Raw genomic sequence first — 8,305 nt, 5'->3', positions numbered from 1 at the left:
TGTGGGGAAGGGAGTGTAAGGAAATCAACGTCGTAATGCGTTGTCAAGGAGACCAGTGTTCTTTTAGAACAACGACTTCATGGCTTGAAGACACCAAAACAGAAATGGCTAAGAAAGCGTCTACATGAGTCTACGATTTAAAAAAAAATTTACCATCGTTTTTTTTCCATTTTAATGCATTTTTTCGCTATTATATAAGGGAAGTAACTCTCTAAAAATGTTTACGATGAGTCAACGATTTAAAAAAAAATTTACCATCATATTTTTTCCATTTTTAATGCATTTTTTGCTATTTTTTGGCTATAACTCTCTAAAAATGCTTATATAGTTATTTCCCTTACAAACCCGAGCAACGCCGGGCGATACTGATAGTATATATATATATTTATGTATGTATGTGTGTGTGTCTGTGTTTGTCCCCCCAACATCGCTTGACAACCGATGCTGGTGTGTTTACATCCCCGTAACTTAGCGGTATGGCAAAAATAGACCGATGTAATAAGTACTGGGCTTACAAAGAATAAGTCCTGGGGGTCGATTTGCTTGACTAAAAGGCAGTACTCCAGCATGGTCACAGTCAAATGACTGAAACAAGTAAAAGAGTTATATGGAACCAGGTGCAGCTCCTGTCAAACCGTCCAACTCATGCCAACATCCAAAACAGGCATTAAATGATAATGATGATGAAGATATTTTACGAAATTCTTTGTTATTTTCAAAATTAATTGAAGACAAGATTGTATTTCAACAGAAACGGTAACAAAAGGGGTTAAAGTTTCTTGTCTTAAGAATATTCTATTGAGGGCTTGACGCCGGTTTGACAATTTTACCAGGTGAATAAATGTAGAACGTATAATTGTCATTTTTGCATTGCAGAATAAAAGAATGTCGTTAACAAAGCTTAGGTAAACGTGTAGCAAGAGAGGACAAAGAACTAACTGTATGTTTGAGTGTGTGGGTGCATACAGGGTGGGGGACTGGGGGTAGATGTGTAACAGGAGTGTAGCTGAAATAATTGATGGGTAAGACAGACTACAGTATATTTGGGTGTAGTGTGTGTGTGTGTGTGTCTCAGTTTTTCTTTTACTTGTTTTCACCACCTTGAAGGGTTTTAGTCAAACGAACCCCCCCCCCCCCATACACATACGCACTCCCCAGATTTTACTCTTTTACTCGTTTCAGTCATTTGACTGTGGCCATGCTGGAGCACCGCCTTTAGTCGAGCAAATCAACCCCCCCCAGGACTTATTATTTGTAAGCCTAGTACTTATTCTATTGGTCTTTTTTGCTGAACTGCTAAGTTACGAGAACGTAAACACACTAGCATCGGTTGACAAGCGATGTTGGTGGACAAACACAGACACAAATATATACACACACATACATATACATACTCTTTACTCTTTTACTTGTTTCAGTCATTTGAGTGTGGCCATGCTGGAGCACCACCTTTAGTCGAGCAAATCGGCCCCAGGTCTTATTATTTGTAAGCCTAGTACATATTATATCGGTCTTTCTTGCCGAACCGCTAAGTTACGGGGACGTAAACACACCAACATCGGTTGTTAAGCGATTTGGGGGGAAAAAACACAGACACACAAACACACACACACACATATATATATATATATATATATATATATATATATACGACGGGCTTCTTTCAGTTTCTGTCTGCCAAATCCATTCACAAGGCTTTGGTCAGCCCGAGGCTATAGTAGAAGACACTTGTCCAAGGTGCCACGCAGTGGGACTGAACCTGGAACCATGTGGTTCATAAGCAAGCTACTTACCACACAGCCATTCCTACGCCTATGTTTTTTTTTTTTTAAGTTTGGTCTTTATTCTGTCAGTAACTTTTGCTGAACTGCTAAGTTATAGGGACATAAACAAACCAACACCAGTTGTGAAGTAGTATAGTGGGGACAAACATACTCACACACATGTAAAAATTATCGACTGCACATCCTCAGTGTATGTGCTTTACTTGTTGCTTGTTCATATTGGAATCTCTTCCTCTCTCTTTTCTCTTTTATTTGTTTCAGTCATTTGACTGCGACCATGCAGGAGCACCGCCTTTAGTCGAGCAAATTTTATCTGGTGAATATGGAGGGTGGGGTAACACATCCCAGCAATTTTTGTCTGGTTCCCAAAGCATCAAGTGCCAAAAATGAACTTTCTTATCTTCCATTTTAAAGGGTTACAGAATTAACACAGGTTATAGGAACATAAACCTTCTTCCTCGAAAAGATAGTTTAAACTGTGCTCAAAATGGAGGTGTAGTCAAATCCTATTTTATGGACTCAACCATGTTCTAAAATAAGTCGAAAGGTAAGCTACTATAAATCAGCATGAAGTGTCCGGACAACCCAATATATATATATATATATATATCTAATGTAGAATAAAATTTTTTCAAAAAAAAAAATTTTATCAATGGCCAGCATATTAAAAAATACCTTTAAAATTTAAATTTATAAACAACTTATAAATAAGGGCAAACAAAAAAATTTCTAATGCCAAATATGCCGAAATTGGATTTTGGTTCGATATGGTAATAATGGAATTTTTAAGAAATTTCTGTTGACCTTTTTTTGAGTAGCGTGCGTATTGTGAAAAATTATATGGTTATGGATAATATGTCCAATTTCGGCATATTTGGCATTAGAAATTTTTTCGTTTGCCCTTATTTATAAGTTTATATATATATACCAATTAAGGACTGAACACGAAAAGTGGACAGTCAACATGCTAGATATAGACGTCAAATCGCCATTCACCACAAAAGATTATGTTCTCAGATCAAACTCAGCACAAAACCATAGCAATAAACAAGTGAAAAATATACGAAATAAAATAATTACCCATGTACTAATTAGTTTCGACTGTTATTTTCCGCAAGGAAAACTGCAGCCATCATCAGCATGGTCCGTTATAAATGCAATTTGCTGGACTAGATGCAAACACGATACCGAAATATCGCGTGCATGGAGTTCAGCCTATTACATTTGAATATATCTTTCAAATGCCTTTACTTTGGCGCGTTGAGGCCCGAGAAAACTAGCCTGCAGCTAATAATTAGCAGCAGTCAATTTATCGGTTAGAGAACATATTTATTTATATAAAATTAATTAAGGGTAGAAATTGATATTTATCAATTAAGACCAGTGGTCTAGCATATTAAAAAAGAATCCGAAGATTAAAATATTTATATATACCAATTAAGGACTGAACACGAAAAGTGGACAGTCAACATGCTAGATATAGACGTCAAATCGCCATTCACCACAAAAGATTATGTTCTCAGATCAAACTCAGCACAAAACCATAGCAATAAACAAGTAAAAAATATACGAAATAAAATAATTACCCATGTACTAATTAGTTTCGACTGTTATTTTCCGCAAGGAAAACTGCAGCCATCATCAGCATGGTCCGTTATAAATGCAATTTGCTGGACTAGATGCAAACACGATACCGAAATATCGCGTGCATGGAGTTCAGCCTATTACATTTGAATATATCTTTCAAATGCCTTTACTTTGGCGCGTTGAGGCCCGAGAAAACTAGCCTGCAGCTAATAATTAGCAGCATTCTTTTTTAATATGCTAGACCACTGGTCTTAATTGATAAATATCAATTTCTACCCTTAATTAATTTTATATAAATAAATATGTTCTCTAACCGATAATTGACTGCTGCTAATTATTAGCTGCAGGCTAGTTTTCTCGGGCCTCACGCGCCAAAGTAAAGGCATTTGAAAGATATATTCAAATGTAATAGGCTGAACTCCATGCACGCGATATTTCGGTATCGTGTTTGCATCTAGTCCAGCAAATTGCATTTATAACGGACCATGCTGATGATGGCTGCAGTTTTCCTTGCGGAAAATAACAGTCGAAACTAATTAGTACATGGGTAATTATTTTATTTCGTATATTTTTCACTTGTTTATTGCTATGGTTTTGTGCTGAGTTTGATCTGAGAACATAATCTTTTGTGGTGAATGGCGATTTGACGTCTATATCTAGCATGTTGACTGTCCATTTTCGTGTTCAGTCCTTAATTGGTATATATAAATATTTTAATCTTCGGATTCTTTTTTAATATGCTAGACCACTGGTCTTAATTGATAAATATCAATTTCTACCCTTAATTAATTTTATATATATATATATATATATATCATTATCATCATTATTTAACGTCTGTTGTTAATGCTGGCATGGGTTGGACGGTTTGTCCAGAGCTAACAAGCTGTATCAGATTCCAGTCTGATTTGGCATGGTTTCTATGGCTGGATGGCCTTCCTAACGCCAACCACTTTATAGGGTGTGTTGGTTGCTTCTATGTGGCACTGCATGGGTGCCGTTATGTGGCACGTCACTTTATGTGACACCAGACAGGCACTTTTACGTGACATCGTACAAGCACTTTACATGGTACGACCACGAGTTCTTTACACCACAAGAGGGACATATTTATTTCTTTAATTGCTCACAGGGGCCTAAACATAGAGGGGACAAACAAGGACAGACTAAGGGATTAAGTCGATTACATTGACCCCAGTGCATAACATTTAATCGACCCTGAAAGGATGAAAGGCAAAGTTGAACTCAGAATGTAACAGCATATGAAATACTGCTCAATATATCGCCTGGCATGCTAACAATTCTTATTTCTTTACTGCCCACAAGGGGCTACACACAGAGGGGATAAACAAGGACAGACAAACGGATTAAGTCGATTACATCGAACCCAGTGCGTAACTGGTACATATTTAATCGACCCCAAAAGGATGAAAGGCATAGTCGACCTCAGCGGAATTTGAACTCAGAACGTAATGGCAGACGAAATATGGCTACGCATCTCGCCCGGCGTGCTACTGTTTCTGCCAACTCGCCGCCTTTTCTTCTAAAAACTATATATAAATTTTTTTACTGCCCACAAGGGGATAAACATAGAGGGGAAAAAGAAAGGAATTAAGCCGTTTACATTGACTCCAGTGCAAAACTGGTACTTTATTTATCGACCCTGAAAGGATGATAGGCAAAGTCGACCTTGGCGGAATTTGAACTCAGAACATAAAGGCTGACGAAATACCGCTAAGCATTACGCCCGGCATGCTAACGTTTCTGCCAGCTCGCCACCCTGGGACATATTGGCAGATGTTTGTGTAACTTAGTGCACATGTGCAGCAGAGTTCAAGGTCAATCTGTGCCAAGTGGTTTTCCTCTGCTTGCTTTAGCTTTGTTACTATGGCAACAGTCCGGATACTTATTGATCAGACTACATGTATACACACACACACTTTTGCGCTGGATAAGATAAGTTGGGTTTGGCCCTGTAGATCCTTGATTACAGTTACCCTAATGGGTTTTAAGCATTGTGTACCCCGGACAACACTATCCGGATCTTTTTGGTTTGAACAGCTGTTTTTTAAAATAATTTCCACGTAACTAAACACTTTTAAACTTCGTATACTGGTAGAATGTGTTCATAAAACATCTTTTTCTCTTGGCTTTATTGAGAAAATTCTATGGTTTGTAAGATATTGGTTGTTTTTTTTTCTTCAATTTCTGCAATTTCAAACAATCAATGACGTCTATTGAGGTAAAAAAAAACATTCTGTGCTGTATGAATATGTCCCTCTTTTAAGAAACAGATTGGGTTTATTTACATTTCTGAAGTAAAAAAGATAAACTCCCCCTACCCCTAACCCTAACTATAATGCTAACCCTGAAACAGATTGAAATGCAATAGATCGATACTAGGGTCATAATTATGGGTGACAATTTCATATGACACGCTAGGAAAAACTGCCGTTCAAACCGAAAAGATCCCACTATCCAATGTATAAATTTTTCAGAGATAAAAAAAGAGGAAAATGGCAGTTTGTAATTTGAGGTAGATTTGGTTGTTGTTTCCAGTAGTTTGAAGGAACACACCGTGCTTCTGTCATTGGCTTGTGTTTGCAATTGTAGTGGAGATGGTTAGGAGGTGTGTATGTGTGTGTCTGTGTGTGGGGGGTGGGGCGTTTATGTATGTGTGAGTGAGTGTATGTAACTAAAGTAGACAGGATGATGACAGAAGCAAACTTTGCAAAGTTTGTTTACTTAAGCAACCAAACTTTGGAGTGCCTCCTCTTCTGTTGATATAGACGCACAGGTGTGGCCTGTGTGCAATATACATACACACACACACACACACACATATATGTATATAGGCATAGGAGTGGCTGTGTGGTAGGTAGGCGGCGAGCTGGCAGAAGCGTTAGCACGCCGGGCGAAATGCATTGTTGTATTTCGTTCTGAGTTCAAATTCCACTAAGGTCGGCTTTGCCTTTCATCCTTTCGGGGTCAATTAAATAAGTACCAGTTACGCATTGGGGTCGATGTAATCGACTTAATCCCTTTGTCTGTCCTTGTTTGTCTCCTCTATGTTTAGCCCATTGTAGGCAATAAAGAAAAAGGCAGCGAGCTGGCAAACGTTAGCCCGCCACCGGGCAAAATGCGCAGCCATATTTCGTCTGCCATTATGTTCTGAGTTCAAATTCCGCCGAGGTCGACTTGCACCTTCCTCTCCAAATAGCTGGCTTTGAATCCTGTGACAGTCCGGAGTCTCGTTGAAGGGCATGTTGTTATCTCGGAAGGCGGCGAGCTGGCTGAAGCGTTAGCACGCCGGGCAAAATGCGCATTCATATTTCGTCTGCCGTTACATTCTAAGTTCAAATTCCGCCGAGGTCGACTTTGCCTTTCATCCTTTCGGGGTCGATAAATTAAGTACCAGTTACACACTGGGGTGATATGATCGACTTAAATCGTTTGTCTCTTCTGTGTTTAGCCCCTTGTGGGTAGTAAAGAAATAGGTAGCTTGCTTACCAACCACATGGTTCTGGGTTCAGTCCCACTGCGTGGCACCTTGGGTAAGTATCTTCTCAGGCTGACTGAAACCTTGTGAGTGTTGAGTGTTCTTTTAGTGCCACCAGCACGGTGCATATATGCAGCACTGGCACGGGTGCATTAACGCAGCACCAACAAGGGTACTTTTTAAGTGGCACCGGCACCTGGAAGGACAAGCCTGTGTGGAAGACAGTGATAAGGGGCAAATACCCTGAAACTAGTCTGTAGATGCCTGACCAGCTAGGGGAAGCGGCTGACCTCCCCTGTTCGAAGGTTATAATCGACACAGGTTCAAGTGTCACATAGCTAGCTAGAGGAGATGGCCTCTTGGAGCTAATCAACGGCAGCATTCGTCCTATATTTCCGGACTGCCATATTAGCTCAGCAATAACTATTAATATCCAGTACCGCTGCCGTAGTCTCCTTTAGAGAGACTTAGAAATATTGATATTTCTACACACCTTCACTCTATATATTCCTTTACTTGTTTCAGTCATTTGGCTGTGGCCATGCTGGAGCACCACTTAAAAGGGGTTTAGTTAAATGTATCGATCCCAGTATGTATTTTCTTATTTTAAGTGCCTGGTACTTATTCTGTCAGTCTCCTTTTGCTGAACTGCTAAGTTACAAGGGTGTGAACACACCAGCACCAGTTTTCAAGCTGTGGGGAGGGGACAAACACACACACACACATATATATATGATGGGCTTCTTTCAGTTTCTGTCTAACAAATCTACTCATAAGGCTTTGGTAGTCCCGAGGTTATAATAGAAGACACTTGCCCAAGGTGCCACGCAGTTGGACTGAACCCGGAACCATGTGATTGGGAAGCAAGCTTCTTACCACAAAGCTACGCCTACACATAAGTATATCTGTTTCTTTATTATCCACAAGGGGATAAACACAGAGGGGACAAACAAGGACAGACAAACGGATTAAGTCAATTACATCGACCCCAGTGCATAACTGGTACTTAATTTATCGACCCCAAAAGGATGAAAGGCAAAGTTGACCTCGGTGGAATTTGAACTCAGAACGTAGAGGCAGACGAAATACTGCGAAGCACTTCGCTCGGTGTGCTAACAACTCTGCCAGCTTGCCGCCATCCATAAACACCTGTCACACCCTTCCCACACTCCTATGAACTCATCCACTCACCCCTCTTGCTTTTTGGCCCATGTTATCTCTTATTTCCCATTCTTGTACTTTAAGAGTACCCTGTTATCCCGTTGCTGATATCCTTATCGTCTTCTCAGGCACTCCCACTCACTACTCTGTTATATAATCTAAGATAGACATATATCTCCTCTATAGCAAAGCACCTGTGCCTGTCCCTCTCACTCCACTCAGTCGAGGGCCTTTTTTTGTTGTTTGTGAGTGACCTCACTAGTGCCGGTGTCAT

This window comes from Octopus sinensis, linkage group LG22, assembly GCF_006345805.1.
Source record: "Octopus sinensis linkage group LG22, ASM634580v1, whole genome shotgun sequence".
NCBI classification, from domain to species: domain Eukaryota; kingdom Metazoa; phylum Mollusca; class Cephalopoda; order Octopoda; family Octopodidae; genus Octopus; species Octopus sinensis.
Note: the sequence above shows the minus strand (reverse complement) of the source record.